Source organism: Scardinius erythrophthalmus (genome assembly GCF_964197995.2).
Source record: "Scardinius erythrophthalmus genome assembly, chromosome: 1".
Taxonomy (NCBI): domain Eukaryota; kingdom Metazoa; phylum Chordata; class Actinopteri; order Cypriniformes; family Leuciscidae; genus Scardinius; species Scardinius erythrophthalmus.
The window spans coordinates 9,669,481-9,684,808 of NC_138221.1; positions in this window are offsets into that span (position 1 = coordinate 9,669,481).

Below are 15,328 nucleotides of genomic sequence, written 5' to 3' on the forward strand. Positions count from 1 at the left end.
CGCTACAGATATTTATGTATAATGACCTGTACAGAGCTCTGAATCTAGTTTATGCAGCATTTAATAATATTTAGCAATTAGTTTGATTTAATTAGACTGAGTGTGAAAAGCACAGAAATCATAAATTCTTGGGTTTGTTTATATCTTCATTTACTGCACCTCTGCTCTGCACACACTTCTCCAACACGCGTTGTTGTACACAGTGCAGTGTTTCCGGGATCTACGTCAGAACGCTGCCTCGTTATTGGCCAGTTCTGCGTCAGGATCACACGCATTGGCCGACGCTGGTCATGTGAGCAGCACAACGAATGCTGAGTCTGCGTTCTGACGTAGAACAACTTAAACAGCGTTGGAGAATGACAGAAGAGAAGAAATTTATGAATAAAGTTGTTTATTTTGTTTTGTTTTTGCGCACAAAATGTATTCTAGGCGCTTCATTAACCGCAGTCTGTGCCTCTTTGTCTCCGTCTCTGTTTGAAATCTGCAATTGCAGTTATTTGCGTAATTATCTTTACGAGTGTTGTGCATCAGCACGGATGAATAATGTCTGTGAATTGATGTGGACAGAGTGATGGTCATCCAGGAAAAGATCCCACTGAGAATGGCATGTCAACTCTGTAGGAATTGTAATAATGGCAGTACAAAATGCCTCTCTTTCTCGTCATGATCCCAGTCCATATGTGTCCGCTTGATGTTCGATGTTGGCACTCTGCCACTCACTTTATGCCAGTCGCTCGCTCCCAGACTCACAGATAACTGTCGCCTGAGCTCCTGTATGGTGGGACAAAATTCTTTACAGAAAGTAGTTAACGCCTCAGCAAATTTCTCACTTGGTTTTCGGGCCATGGCTCGATTTATGTGTTTTTCAGCCCACGGTCTGGTTCCGGTGACGAGGCTCTTATCTTATTGCTAAAAAATTTATCATCAGGCCCTACTGCCCTATACGCTTGTTCCCTCTGCATTCCTTTTCTCTCTCTCCGCTCTGCCTCCCCCAACCAGCAATCCTTTTTTCCTCTCTTACAATCCACACACACACACGTCTCACACAACACCCCTTTTGTTCACTCCCTTCTTCCACCGACTCTTGCACCGCTGTCGGCCTAGTGACACTTAAGGTTCCCTCCTACTCTTCTGATTGGCTAAGAGAACATTAAGTTTAAACAATAATTAATTTTTGATAGATAAGTGGGTATATCGTCGTTAATCAGAATAGTTGTCACCCAATTCCGAAATTTAAGACCGTGGTGACCTTCCAGGGTCCGAGAAAGACGTCTTCAAGTCTATGGGCCCTATTTTAACGATCTGAAACGCAAGTGTCAAAGCGCAAAGCGCAAGTAACTTTGTGGGCGGGTCTTGGCGCTGTTGCTATTTTCCCGGCGGGATAAATGACTCTTGCGCCAGGCGCAAATCTTAAATGGGTTGGTCTGAAGTAGCTTCATTATTCATAGGTGTGGTTTGGGCGTAACGTGAAATAAACCAATCAGAGCGTCATCTCACATTCCCTTTAAGAGCAGGCGCGCTTGTTCTAAAGCGGATTCCTATTATAACGGCGGATTTGCCAGACGCGCGCCAGGAGCGGTTCACAGCCAAGGAGAGCAACGCTCTCGTCAGGGACGTTGGGGATGGAAAAACCCACCCAAATTAACTTCGGTTAAAAAGGCGTATGATAATTTGGGTAAATGTGTCAGCTAGATGTATGCTTTTATAATAAATGATCTATCTATCTATCTATCTATCGTAATAATGTATGATTTGCAAAAATGAAAACTGCTGCTTCTGTGTAGATGAGAGAATCAAAGTGTATGGGCGTTGTGCACACGCTACATTGATTATGGTCAAGCATGCGCCCTTAAAATAGCATATGAATAACATGCGCAATGCGCCACTGACTTTAAACTATTTTTTCCTGGTTAGTGGCGCAATTGTTTTCTAAACCTGCAAAATAGCATGAAGGAACGTTTGCGCCGGGACACGCCTCCTTTTTTGCGCTGAACCGCCCAGGGAGCGCAAGTTCATTCCCTAGTTTAGCGACGTGCTTCTGTGGAGGGAAAAGCGCGCTTTGCGCGGGTGCAAAATAGGAATGATACATGCGCCGCTGTACAAAGTCAATTGCGCTGGGTGCAAGATAGGGCCCTATATGTTGTATATCAAAAGTTCAAAATCTGCAACGAATATCAAACGCACACACACAACACTGACAAACAACAGTTCTCTTCAAGGCTGAAGAAGGCCTGAGCTCATTATCAGAAGAGCAGTCCACCAGAACAAGCTGATAAGACATTTCACTCCTCAGAAAGCAGGAACGATAATATTCCCCTTTACTCCCTAGAGAAATGCACATGAGGATGTTCACTTAATGAAAAGCAGATGCAATGGTGTAGAAATTGACCCTCCAACTTATACAAGTCAACTCAGACAGATATATAGAGCAACACATGGGTACAGAGTCTCTCTCGCCGCTCTCTGAATCCCAAGAGAATCATAATCAAAAGGCCCCTTGCATGTAAACACGACCCAAGGGCACACATTGATTCTCAGAATAGCAAGATATAAAGTCAGAATTGTGTGAAATAAAGTCGCAATTGCTTCTTATAAAGTCTAAGTGAATTTTTATTTAACCTTCCTACATTATTTGTTGAACCATGGTGTAGTGGCTTCCTTTCCTTCTTAAGCCACTTCCGTGAGGGAAAGTATGTTTGACGCTACACCTGTTTTAACCAGACTTGAGATTTATTGTAACAAAAAGGTGAAAACTTGGAAACAAAACTCTTAATTCAAAAACAAACAGTGTGGTGAAATGTAGGTCAAAAAACTGTCTCCCTTCCCCTCTGCCCTTGCCACATCACTTCCTGTTTAAGATGGCTACCTACAGGAAGTTCCCAAAAGGGGTGCAATTCTTTCCCTTTACCACAGGGGGAAGTACAGACCCTAGTTACATACAGCCGTGACATTAAGTAACATTATTAATAGCCTTATGGCTCCTACATTCCGGCCCCTTAATTGACGATGAAAAGGCAATTATATAAATTATACATATATTGAGGAGCCATATAAATACATATTACAATGTACTTCAAGATTTTTTTTTTAAAATATGTTCACACACAAAAAAGTTTCTGAAATAGTCCAATGGAAAATTCAATCGAAGAAAAAAATTCAAAAAATAGTCCAATGGAAAAATCAATGAAAAGAAAAAAATTCAAAAATAGTCCAATGGAAAAATCAATGAAAAAGATTCAAAAATAGTCCAATGGAAAAATCAATGAAAAAGATTCAAAAATAGTCCAAAAAAAATTGTCACAAGTGGTGATCGTTACCTTCATCAAGAGAGCATGTCAACTCTGCAAGCAACATAAGTTACTCTTAGGGTTATTCTTGAAGAAGACATAGCTTATTAATAGGTCTTTCCAGTATGTTGGACTTTGTTTTAACCAAGACACGACGAACATGTCCTCTTTTGTCAAGCAAGGTCTTTGTGATCCGTCCCATTGGCCAAGAGTTTCTAGGTGATGTATCATCCACTATAAGAACTATGTCTCCCGTCTTAAGATTTTTTCGCACTTCATGCCATTTCTGCCTCTCTTGCATCAGTGGCAGGTACTCTCTTGTCCATCTCTTCCAAAAAAGATCACTGATATACTGGACTTGTCTCCATCTCCGTCTTGAATACAAGTCATTTTTTATGAATAATCCAGGTGGCAGAATCGGTTTTCCTTTCTGGAGTAGGAGATGATTAGGTGTAAGAGGCTCGGGATCGGTGATATCATCAGAAATGGTGGTAATAGGGCGATCATTGACTATAGCCTCTACCTCACAGAGTGCTGTCTGTAGTCCCTCTTCATCCAAGGCTTGTTGTTTTAGGACGGAATACAGAGACTTCTTAATGATGCTGACAAGCCTTTCCCATACACCTCCGTGATGAGCCCCTGAGGGAGGATTAAAACTCCATTTAATTCCCTCGTTCAACATTGCACGTTTGATCTTGCTGTTATCCAACTGAGCGAGACAATCTCTAAGCTCTCGTTCGGCTCCTACGTAATTAGTTCCATTGTCTGATATCATTTCTTGAACTTGACCTCTTCTACATATAAACCTTCTCAAGGCCAAAATGCAGAAATCTGTATCCAATGAATAGGCCATTTCTAGATGGATTGCTCTACTCGCCAAGCATGTAAATAAGACACCGTATCTCTTTACCAGGCTCTGGCCCCTTTTTACCTCGACTGGACCAAAATAATCTTTACCTACACATGTAAATGGAGGGGAGTCGCAAGCTAGACGACTTAGAGGTAAGATTGGCCATTTTTTGCTCCATTACTGGTGCATTCCAACGTCTGCATGGCAGGCAGTTCCTGACTAGCTTCCGAGCAGCGGAATTGGCATGAACTATCAAGTATTTCTGGCGAAGCTTTGAGAGTATCTGATTTTTTCCACAATGACCTGCTGATTGATGAATGTGGTCTAAAAGTAATGTGGACAGATAACTGTTCTTTGGCAAAATTACTTGATGTTTCAAATCTTCAGGCATTGACATCTTGTGCAGCCTCCCTCCAACTCTTAAGATACCATCCATCAGAAAAGGATCGAGTTTGTAGATACTGCTAGTTTTCTTAACAGTATGCCCTTTTCTCAGAGACGTCATTTCCGATTGAAATGTCTGTTGCTGGATAAAGCCTACTAACGCCTTCTCTGCTTGCTTAAGATCATCCACTGAAAGCTCTTTATCTCCAAATTGAGTTTTGCTCTCAGCTTTCCTGTCATTGGACCTAGCCGAATAATGAGGATCAATGCTTTGTAGATGAAGAATTGAGTGAGCATCTTTTTGTTTTTGGTTCATCATCCGGAGCATCCTTTTAAACTTCAGGATCCATGCAGTAGCCCTTTTGAGGCTATTCCAAGAAGAGAAGTGCCCGATGAATTTGTTAACAGTATCAGAGCCTCCTGTTAAGACTATAGTAAAAGCCATAGCCCTTTTCACTATCTCGGAGTCGTCACAAGATATGGTCATTTGCTCCTCTGGAAAGCAAGGCCAGTTTGATTCAGGTAATGAAAGGAACTCTGGACCTTTCCACCATCTTTCTGAACCAAGAAAGGAATCGACTGACAGGCCACGTGATGCCGCATCTGCAGGGTTCATTGAGCCATTCACATAATGCCACTGGGCTTTCTCAGACAAATCACTTATTTTGCAAACTCTATTTGCAATGTATGTTTTGAATCGTGTTGTGTCATTTAAGATGTATTTTAAGACAGATGTGCTATCTGTCCAAAAGACAGATTTTGTGAGTGGAATTTCAATTTCTCTCTTTAGCATCCTGTCAACACATGTAGCAAGGACAGCCGCTGCCAACTCAAGCCTGGGGATAGTTACAGGTTTTAATGGAGCAACTCTGGCCTTGCCCAATACAAAGGCAACATGAACATCACCACTGATGTTGGTAAGGCGCAGGTAACTAGCAGTACCATACCCTGATTCACTCGCATCACTAAAGTGATGTAGCTGGGCAGTTTTTATTTTGCCGTAACTTGCTGGTTTGATACATCTGCGAATACTTAGATGGTTAAGTTTGTCCAAACCCTCAAGCCATTCCTTCCAATATTTTGTTAAGTTGTCTGGAATCTTATCATCCCAACCACAACTGACTCGGCAAAGTTCCTGTTGAATTCTTTTTGCAGGAAGAATCAATGGGGCGAGAAACCCAATTGGATCGTAGATGGAATTCACAGTAGAAAGAATAGTCCTCTTGGTGGACTGTTGCTCCTTTAAGTTAATCTTAAAGAAAAAGGAGTCTGTTTCAGTGCTCCACTGAATTCCAAGAGCTCTTTCCACAGGTAGCTTATCAATATCAAGATCTAACGCCTTCACATCTTTGGCCTTTTCCTCTACTGGAATTGAAGCTAGGACAGAGCGACTATTACTTGTCCACTTTGTCAGTCTAAATCCACCGGTGGCGCAGACCGCTGTCAAGTCTCGAATCAGGGCAATAGCTGCATCCTCGTTGGGTAAGGAAGTTAGGCAGTCGTCAACATAGAAGTTCCTTCGAATGGTACTTAGAACTTCTTTACCAACACTGCCCTCGTTGTCCTCTGCCGTTTTCTTGAGTGCATAGTTTGCACAACTAGGTGAAGAGACGGCACCGAAAAGGTGAACTAACATCCGATATTCTGCCAATGGTTGGCTAATGTCACCGTTAGGCCACCATAAGAACCGCAGAAAGTCAACATCCTCAGGTGTGACTTTAACCTGATGAAACATTCCTTCAATATCCGCCATAACTGCCACGGGTTCTTGACGGAATCGAAGGATAACTCCAAGGAGACTGTTAGAGAGATCAGGTCCCTGTAGGAGCTCTTTATTTAAGGATGTGCCTTGAAATGAAGATCCGCAATCAAATACAACCCTAATTTTCCTTTTCCTATTGTGGTACACGCTGTGATGGGGTATGTACCATACTCTTCCGAATTTTCCTGACAGCTGATCTAGTGTCACCTTTTCGGCATACCCTTTCTCCAAGAGGTTACCCATGAATTCCTTATAATCAGCAAATAACATGTCGTCTCTATGGAATCTCTTCATGAGGGTATTAGCTCTCTGTTCAGCTATCATTCTATTATTAGGTAGGTGAACCTACTCTTGACGGAATGGAAGTCGAAGTTGATAGTGACCATCTTGTTTAACAACAGAGTCTGCTTCAATTTTGAGGAACATCCTGTCCTCGGCTGAATACTCAGACTTCTCATCACATACCTTTTCAGGAAAATCATGATTCAGCTGACTCAGGATAAGCTGTTCCATGCTGGAAATTGAAATCCTATTACAGGACACCTTTAGTCGTTCATTTCTGCTTATAGATGGGCTTCTGCCCAATGGTCCATTAATAAGCCATCCCAATTGAGTTAGGACTGCATAGGGTCCGTCTTCTTGACTATTAATGACCCTCCATGGCTCTATAAGCTTTGGAGCATTAACTCCAATCAACAGACCGACTTCCGCTTCAATGGAATTCAAACTGATCTCTTTGAGATATGGCCAGTGCTGAATGTCCTCTTGAGTAGGAATGTTTTCTTTACCAACTGGTATAGAAGCTTGAGTAAAAACCTCTGGCAGGGGCAAAAAATTGTTACTGTCAAGGCTACTTACTTCCAACCCATCCAATTTGTATGTATATATTGGTCTTTCTTGTCCCATAGTCCTGAGTAGAACTTCTGTTCTCCTCCCTCTCACATGCAGCTTTTCTGTTAGACTTTCTGTACAGAAAGTTGCAGAACTTCCTGGATCAAGAAAAGCATAAGTCTCTATTATGTTACTCCCATTGCAGGCCTTAATCTTCACTGGCAAAATAGCAAGTTTGTAGTCTAAAGAGCCAACCTCCGCCTGTTCTGCTGACACCATGGCAATTGTAATTAAGTTACTGCAACCTTTATCCTTCTGGAAAGTGTCCTGCTCTTTGAGGGGCATACTTTCGACATGGAGAATTGTTGGGTGGCTTTTGTGACAAGTCTTACAATCCAGACGTTTTCTACAGGCTTTGCTCATATGCCCCTTTAGAAGACATGCAAAGCATAGTCCTTTTCCCTTTAGAAAATCGATCTTCTCTCCATGAGGCTTTAACGCTATCTGACGACATGCTTCCAATGCATGATTGCCAGAACAGAACAAGCAGGGGGCCTGTAATGCAACACCCGTAGCCTCATGGATCTTTATTTCTTTCATACTGGATATCAGTGGTGATATGGAAGTAGCAAAGCTTTTCTTACTCCCGGACTTGAAAGGACGAGACCCTGTCTCGGCCCTAATGCCCTTTGTAGCAGAAGTAGGGTCTAGAATATTGCCGAAGAGAGGGTCTTGAAGTATCTTTGCCTGCTTTTCAATAAAGGCAACCACGTCCAGGAATTTGGCTCTACTGTGTGTTCTTTCAAGAATGTCACATGCTATGTTTCTCCACCTTTCACGTAGTTTATATGGGAGTTTGGATATAATCTGTTTAAGATTGGAAGGCAAATCAAGATCAAACATGTTAGGAAGGTCTTCAGCAGCATTGCAACAGCCTCTCAAATAAAGTGCATAAGCATTAAGGGCCTTTCCATCATCTGTCTTGATATTACTCCAGCTCAGGGCCTTTTCCATATAAGCACTGGTGATTATCACTTCATCACCAAAATGACATTTGAGGAGCTTCTTAGCTTCAGCATAACCCCTTCTAGTATCCATATGCAAGCAGCTTCGGACAAGTTCCTTTGACTGGCCAGAAGTAAATTGTTCCAGATAGTAAAGTCTATCCCTATTATTGTCTGTATTATCTTCTATGCCATGTTCAAAGGCTTGCATGAAAGGGCGAAAATTTAGTGGATCTCCATCGAACACTGGAATTTCTCTAGATGGGAGTAAAGTGTGCTTTTGCTGCAAGACCAGAAGTTCAGTGTAACACAAAGAAGATGGCCAGATTACCAGCTCTCTCTATATATATTTAAAATTACTGAAATTACCAACAAACGGACTTTGTTCCTCTGGAACTGTCTACAAGCAACAAATGGTCATTTGGCTCACATGATCGGAATCTTCCTCTGATTAGTCTGGGTCCTAATCAACTTCTTGAAAACCCCATGTACAACACCTCTATTGTCTTAAGATTCGGCCACGTAGACCTAACGGCGCCTTGAATTCAGATAGATCATCACTGCCTAGCGGCAAGCACAGATCCCCCACTACTAAGTCAATAAGAAGCCTTGTGTTTATTACCCGGCAAGCATTCATTGACCAATAAGAGCAATCTCAGAGAACCCCCCGGGGATTTGCTCTGGACATTTATTTACATTTAACCCTGATTTACACTTCAGAAACAACAAGACTTTGTTGACCAGATGTGCTGACTGCTGATCTCATTAAAACACCCCGTGAACTCTTCAACTTGCAGGAACTCTCCATATGGAGCACATACACACACACACAGAGACTCATCGTATTCAAACCACGTGTAATCAAAAATCAATTTGTAAATGTTTAAAATGTATTTTCTTGAAGTGTGCATGATCCCTTGTCCCAAATATTATGCCTATATAACTTTATTGGTTTGTAATCAATGTGATGTGACTATAATCGGGTATTTGTGTGAAATTATGTCATAGCAGTGCCATTCATGGTATCGTCTTGTTCCAGATATCCCAACGGTCTCGAATGTTTAGCGCAACATATCAGAGGATGCATTGTTTTATTAATACCAGTGATATTAATGTTACGAACGAATCTATCGTTCCAATTTCTAAGAGGAAGGGGGGTATAGATCTCGAAACGTCAGGAGGTGTGCCCGATCCGTTGTTAAAGACGGTTGGCCCACGTCCGTGAGAGGGCGTGAGTTTTGGCCCCTTCAAAATATCATGCTTCCCTTCTCGCTCTTATCTTCTCTTCTTTCTTCGACCCCGCTGATTCCACTTCCTCTCTTCTCCGGTCGCTCTCATCCCGGACCTCATCCACGTGTAGCGCAGCTCCATGGCAACCAGCTGAACAGGCCTCGCCGTGGCCTCTGGGACACAAACCCCCCCCCCCGCGCCATGTAAAAGCCTGCTGCCTTAGAAACCAAGATTTCTGGCCTCTTCCGCACGGAAGACGAACTTTCTCGGTAATGTTGCATCTCGTGAGCCTTTAAACTTCGCGGCACCTGAAGACACCGCAGAAACAGGATCGACATCGTCACGCTCCCCGGCCTCAGCCTCACGCCGAACAGAGAACAAACGTGCAAGTAAAACATTATTCTGATAAAACTGCTTTCCAGGTTGTCTCGTGAACTTAGGTTCTATTTGTATGTAACGATTACTAGCTTCCCCATTTTCTGCCTTTCTTTCTATCTTTCTTTCATTTCATGTTACTTCTGATCACGTATTTTTATTGTTTGGTTATATGTTGTTTGTTTATTGTTTGCATTTTTACGTACGTTTATATTCGTAGCTCATATAATCATAGTTTTGCATTTATTAAAATTCATAAATACTTTTCACTGCCTCTGTGTTTGAAGAATCCACCTTATAAGTCAATGAATCTAAAAAGATCCTTTTATAAGCTACAAGCTCGATATTAGACTACATTCAGTAGTTTTAATTAATAAACTCATAAGGTTTGATGTCCGTGGCCAGGAGATCAAACTTTCTTGGAGTTTGTAAAGAGATAACCCTTCTTAACTGTGATAATCTCACCTTTATTCGCGGGACGAATAACGATTAGATCAGTTACAGAACCAGTTAATCTCTATAATTGATAAAATAAATGTACATGCGACTTATGAATTATGACCATGAGTCATAATTATTAATATTTCCAAAATTCCCTATATTCTTGAGCTAATTCAAATTTACCCAGAGTCGTATTCGTTACATCAGCAATGTCATTTTGCCTCCGCACCACATTCGAAAGATTCATATTTGTAAGCCCCACGTCTGTGCAACTAACAGATGGATTTTGAAAAGTTGTAGCAGGATTATCAGATGTTGCTGCAGTCGCATCCTCAACATTGGACTTTCGATGTGCTACTTGGTTGAGTTTTGGAGGTTGAAACATTCTTTGCAATGGAGTTTTCGGGATAGCTCCAAGTTGAACAAATTCAAAAGATGGCGAGGGTCCTGGTGATGTCTGATCCTGTTTCGTTGATGTCTTCTTAGAATTCTCGGCCTGGTACCCTTCAAGATACTCGTTCATTTCGTCCTTAGGTTCAAAAGATTCCTGAGAATGAACAGATCGAACTTGTAGAGTTGGGCTTGCTGTTGTTACGGAGTCTTCAAATACCTTCAGTTTAGCATCGTTTGCAGCTATGTCACATTCCAAATTGACTGTTTCCAGTCTCATATTCAAAGCAGCTTTTTCCATTTCAAGGGCATGTTTCTGTTTTAATGCAGCTTTGCGAGCAAGAAGGGCTGCTTTATCAGCAGTTACTTTTATCCTCATTGATGATACCGATGATGATATACTTGAGCTGTGAGAACTACGAGATTTATGTGACCTCTTGGACACATTCGAAACACTATCGCTTGGCTCGATAAGTGTTTGTGGATCCTTTTGAACATTTTTCCACATCTCATATTCACTCATAAAGTTCTCAAATGTAGCCATTTTAGGCTCAAACCAGTCAATACGCTCATTTTCTCTGATATCATCAGATAGTTGTTCTTGCACAAGCCTGTGGGCAGACTTAAATTCTCCTAGTGACATAAAAAATGTCTCTGCACTTCTTTTTATTGATTCCGCATCACAACCATCAGCAAGCAATGCCTTTACTTCATTCATCCTATGTGTGCACACACCAAGCTTTCCCCTACGCATAGAACTGAGGGATCCAATGCTTTGTCCAACTTCATCCTTTTCATTTTTGGACATTTCATCAGCCATGTTTGACACAAACAAGCACAATCAAGTATCCAGCTTTCCATAAAATCAACAGGCCACAATGTACACATAAGCATCAGCTTCTTGTACCATGCTTTGATCAAGCCAAAATTCTCAACCACAGCTTTTAGAAATAATTTCACCCTTGTTTACTCACGCATTGGATGAGTTTCAGAATCCTTTGAAAGCTGTCCTGTCGATGCCTGCCACTCGTGGCTTGATCATTCCAAATGTAGGCCTTGATTGGGCCTACCGCATGCCTGCATGTCCTTCTTGGGAGTTTTTTTACTTAATGTAGTGGCTTCCTTTCCTTCTTAAGCCACTTCCGTGAGGGAAAGTATGTTTGACGCTACACCTGTTTTAACCAGACTTGAGATTTATTGTAACAAAAAGGTGAAAACTTGGAAACAAAACTCTTAATTCAAAAACAAACAGTGTGGTGAAATGTAGGTCAAAAAACTGGCTGCGTCCGAAACCGCATACTTCCCTACTATATAGTATGGAAAAAGCAGTAGGCGAGCGAATAAGTATGTCCGAATCCTTAGTATCCATAAAAGAGTAGGCGAGAATTACCAGAGTGACGTACTAATTATCGCGAGATTCGGGCGTACATATACTTATAGTGCGTCCGAATATTCCTACTTTCCTACTATATAGTAGGGGAAAACATTACGTGAACAGAGTAGTATGTCCGAAACCTCAGTACTCATAAAAGAGTAGGCGAGAAGTTCCCGGATGGCTTACTGCTTCAACCCAGATTTTGAAGAGCTCGAAGATGAATACTTTTCTATCCCAGGAGGCCACGCGAGAGGATACGTCATTATCAAACATCGCAGAGATCAGCGACGCGGGTGCTTTCAAATGTGAGTAAACACGGGTCCTTGTGTTAAAATTGCATGTGTTGAACTACTGTAGAGTAAACTGTTGAATTGTTGAAGGTGTAAAGACGTTACACAGTATAGTATAGTTGTGATTTTGCTGTAAAAACACATTTTATTATGTATAACGTTAGCTAACAGGCGAGCTCCAGTAAGGACACGTAAGTTACGTCTCTAAAGTGGATTTACATAAACCATATACATCCTAAAGACGCTTATTTTAAATGTACATTTACATCTGACAGGAAAATCTTCAGTAAGTATTGCAGAAGAGCATATCACAACACAAAATACAACCGTAGACATCTGAGTGATGAATGTGTGCTATTATGTAGAACAAATCTATAAAGTAACTAAACATAAGTTATCTATTTTATTTGTCCATTAGTACTGTTGATAAATTGAGGAACATTTATGTTGGATAAAAAGTTAAAACAAGCTCATAAATCACAGAGGTAATGTGAATCTTGTCTGGATGTTACAGGGACAGATGAACAGATGTGTGTTTATCCGGCGGAGAGTGGCTCATGAAGCTGAATGCTGCCATCAAAGGCTTTGAGTGAGTATACCACAGAAATGAATAACAACAACTAATTATTGTAATTTCAAACAGAGCTATTACAGCACTTTTCTGATTCTTGATTTCTGTGCATTAGCTGCACAGCCTTTGTGGTGGAGCAGGACCTGCAAGGAAAGATGATGGCGGCGTTTGTGAAAAAAAGTGGTTTTGTCTTCTAAATAATACTGAAATCATATGACATTGTGTGGTTAAAATGACTGCTTTTGTGTTATTTTTGTGCATTTTGTAGAATCTGAAATGTCAGCAGGCTGGTGTGAGTGCTGAGGATGAGGAGCCCAGAGCTGAATCCTGGAGATGGTGCCATGGATGAGTCCCTCCATCACTCCACCTGCCCTTACGAGACCCTCCATCACTCCGCCTGCCCTTATTGCCTCAGATTGTGAAGCACAACACAACACGCAACAACCTCAGCGCCTTCAGCCTACATACATGATTGTAGTTTGAATAAAGCTTTGTTTCATGTGTTGACTTGTATATGCATTTGTTTATTGTGTGATGGTGACTTTCATTCATTCTTTTACTAATTTATTAATATTTCTCATTGTTGTCAGTAAATACAATATAATTATTGAATTAATGCTTTATTTAATTGTTTGAAAGAAAATGTAGATATGTTCACTATATACACATGTAGAGTGTATTCAGTCCTGCATAGCTATGTCATATGACATACATTACATTTTGTTTGTTTTATTGAATTGAATATTTTCAGTAAAAAGTAATATAATTAAGTATTGGTCAGCATTTATCGTTGTTATTATTGTATGTTTTGGGGTGGGATAGCAATGCAATTCATTCTGGGGTAATATTAATTTTTAATATTAATGATACTTAAATTTTTTTGAGTATAAAATCAACAGTTTTCTCCAAAGGCAAATCTTTGCACAGCTGCCCTTTGTGCAGACATTACAAACGCTGAGGAAACCCGTTCTAGGTAGGGCTGTTGAGTTACTGATGTTATGAGGTGTATATATATATATATATGTATATATATATATATATATCATGGGTTTGCATACATAATATGAGATTTTTTTACACAGGAAAAAATAACCTAGTACAAGGTTGAATATTTTAATATATTTTTTCTTAAATAATTCATTATAATACATTTAAAAATGCATTTAAAAATAGGCCTAGGCCTGAGGGACGAAACGAGAGTTAAATTCAACAAGAAAAAGAGGAAAACATAAAGCAGTTAGCCACTTTTGCTTGTGGATAAAAATGTTTGGATATAAAATAAAGAAATTAACAAAATTCAAGAGATGACCATTTTGGGATTTCGTAATAAAAATAAATAATATTGTAAGGATAAAACGGTGGGTCACATTAGTAGGGTTAAATATAAGAACTTTAATCAACCCTAAATGTATTCACAAAATAAATGGGCAGCAGTTTCTTCAAAATGAGCAAGTTTAATCAATATCAATATTTACAGATAGATGAATTAAACGTGTCGTTCAAATCTTTTAAGTTGTTGCGCGTATGATAACGCGTCGTAGGTCACATGATAACGTCAACATGGCAGATGTCCGGTTCGCATTCATACTCAACGAGATTTGGCTATAAAGTACCTACTCTTTTAGCGCTCGTTAAGTAAGTACTCATTGAAATTAAGTACCTACTCATTGAGTACGCGGTTTCGGACGCAGCCACTGTCTCCCTTCCCCTCTGCCCTTGCCACATCACTTCCTGTTTAAGATGGCTACCTACAGGAAGTTCCCAAAAGGGGTGCAATTCTTTCCCTTTACCACAGGGGGAAGTACAGACCCTAGTTACATACAGCCGTGACATTAAGTAACATTATTAATAGCCTTATGGCTCCTACACATGGTATTAATAAAAACTACACAATAGGAAGAGCTGAACTGTTGCTTCATTTATCCAATTTGGAAAAAGTGCTAATTTGGAATTCCACCATGGAAAAAGTGGGCCGGTCTTGGGCCTGAAACTCCCGGGCTGAAAAGTGGCCCCACTCCGGCCCTGGGTAAAGTCATCATCGTGTCACTGCAGCTGCCGTTAGAAAAAATGACGTTTGACAATTTCATCTGTCACACTTTATTAGTGTCTGTGTTATGTTGATAACTTGCAGATTTTAAATATTTTAATCAACATGTTTATAATTACATACCAAAATGTCCCCTGATCCTGAAATCATCATCATGGCAGCCTCCATTTTTAGAAAAGTCTGGATTTAGGCTCATTTGTCTGCGGTGTTACTGTCTTTCCTAGTAACACCACAGACTCTATAGTAACTCCACAGACAATATACAACCAGAAATGTTGTATTTTTAATAAAACACATAGGACATCCATAGTCATCTCTCTTGTCAGGTGTGGCAAGATTAACTACTGCTGAAAGGGAGTGTTTCAGTGTCTGCTCATTTTAGAATGAACCAAAATTGTGACTTTAAATATTGTTAACACCATAGACATTGTAAAGAAGGACTTTCTATTTATGTTCGGGGATCGGCCAATCAGCGCTTTCGTTTTGGGGTC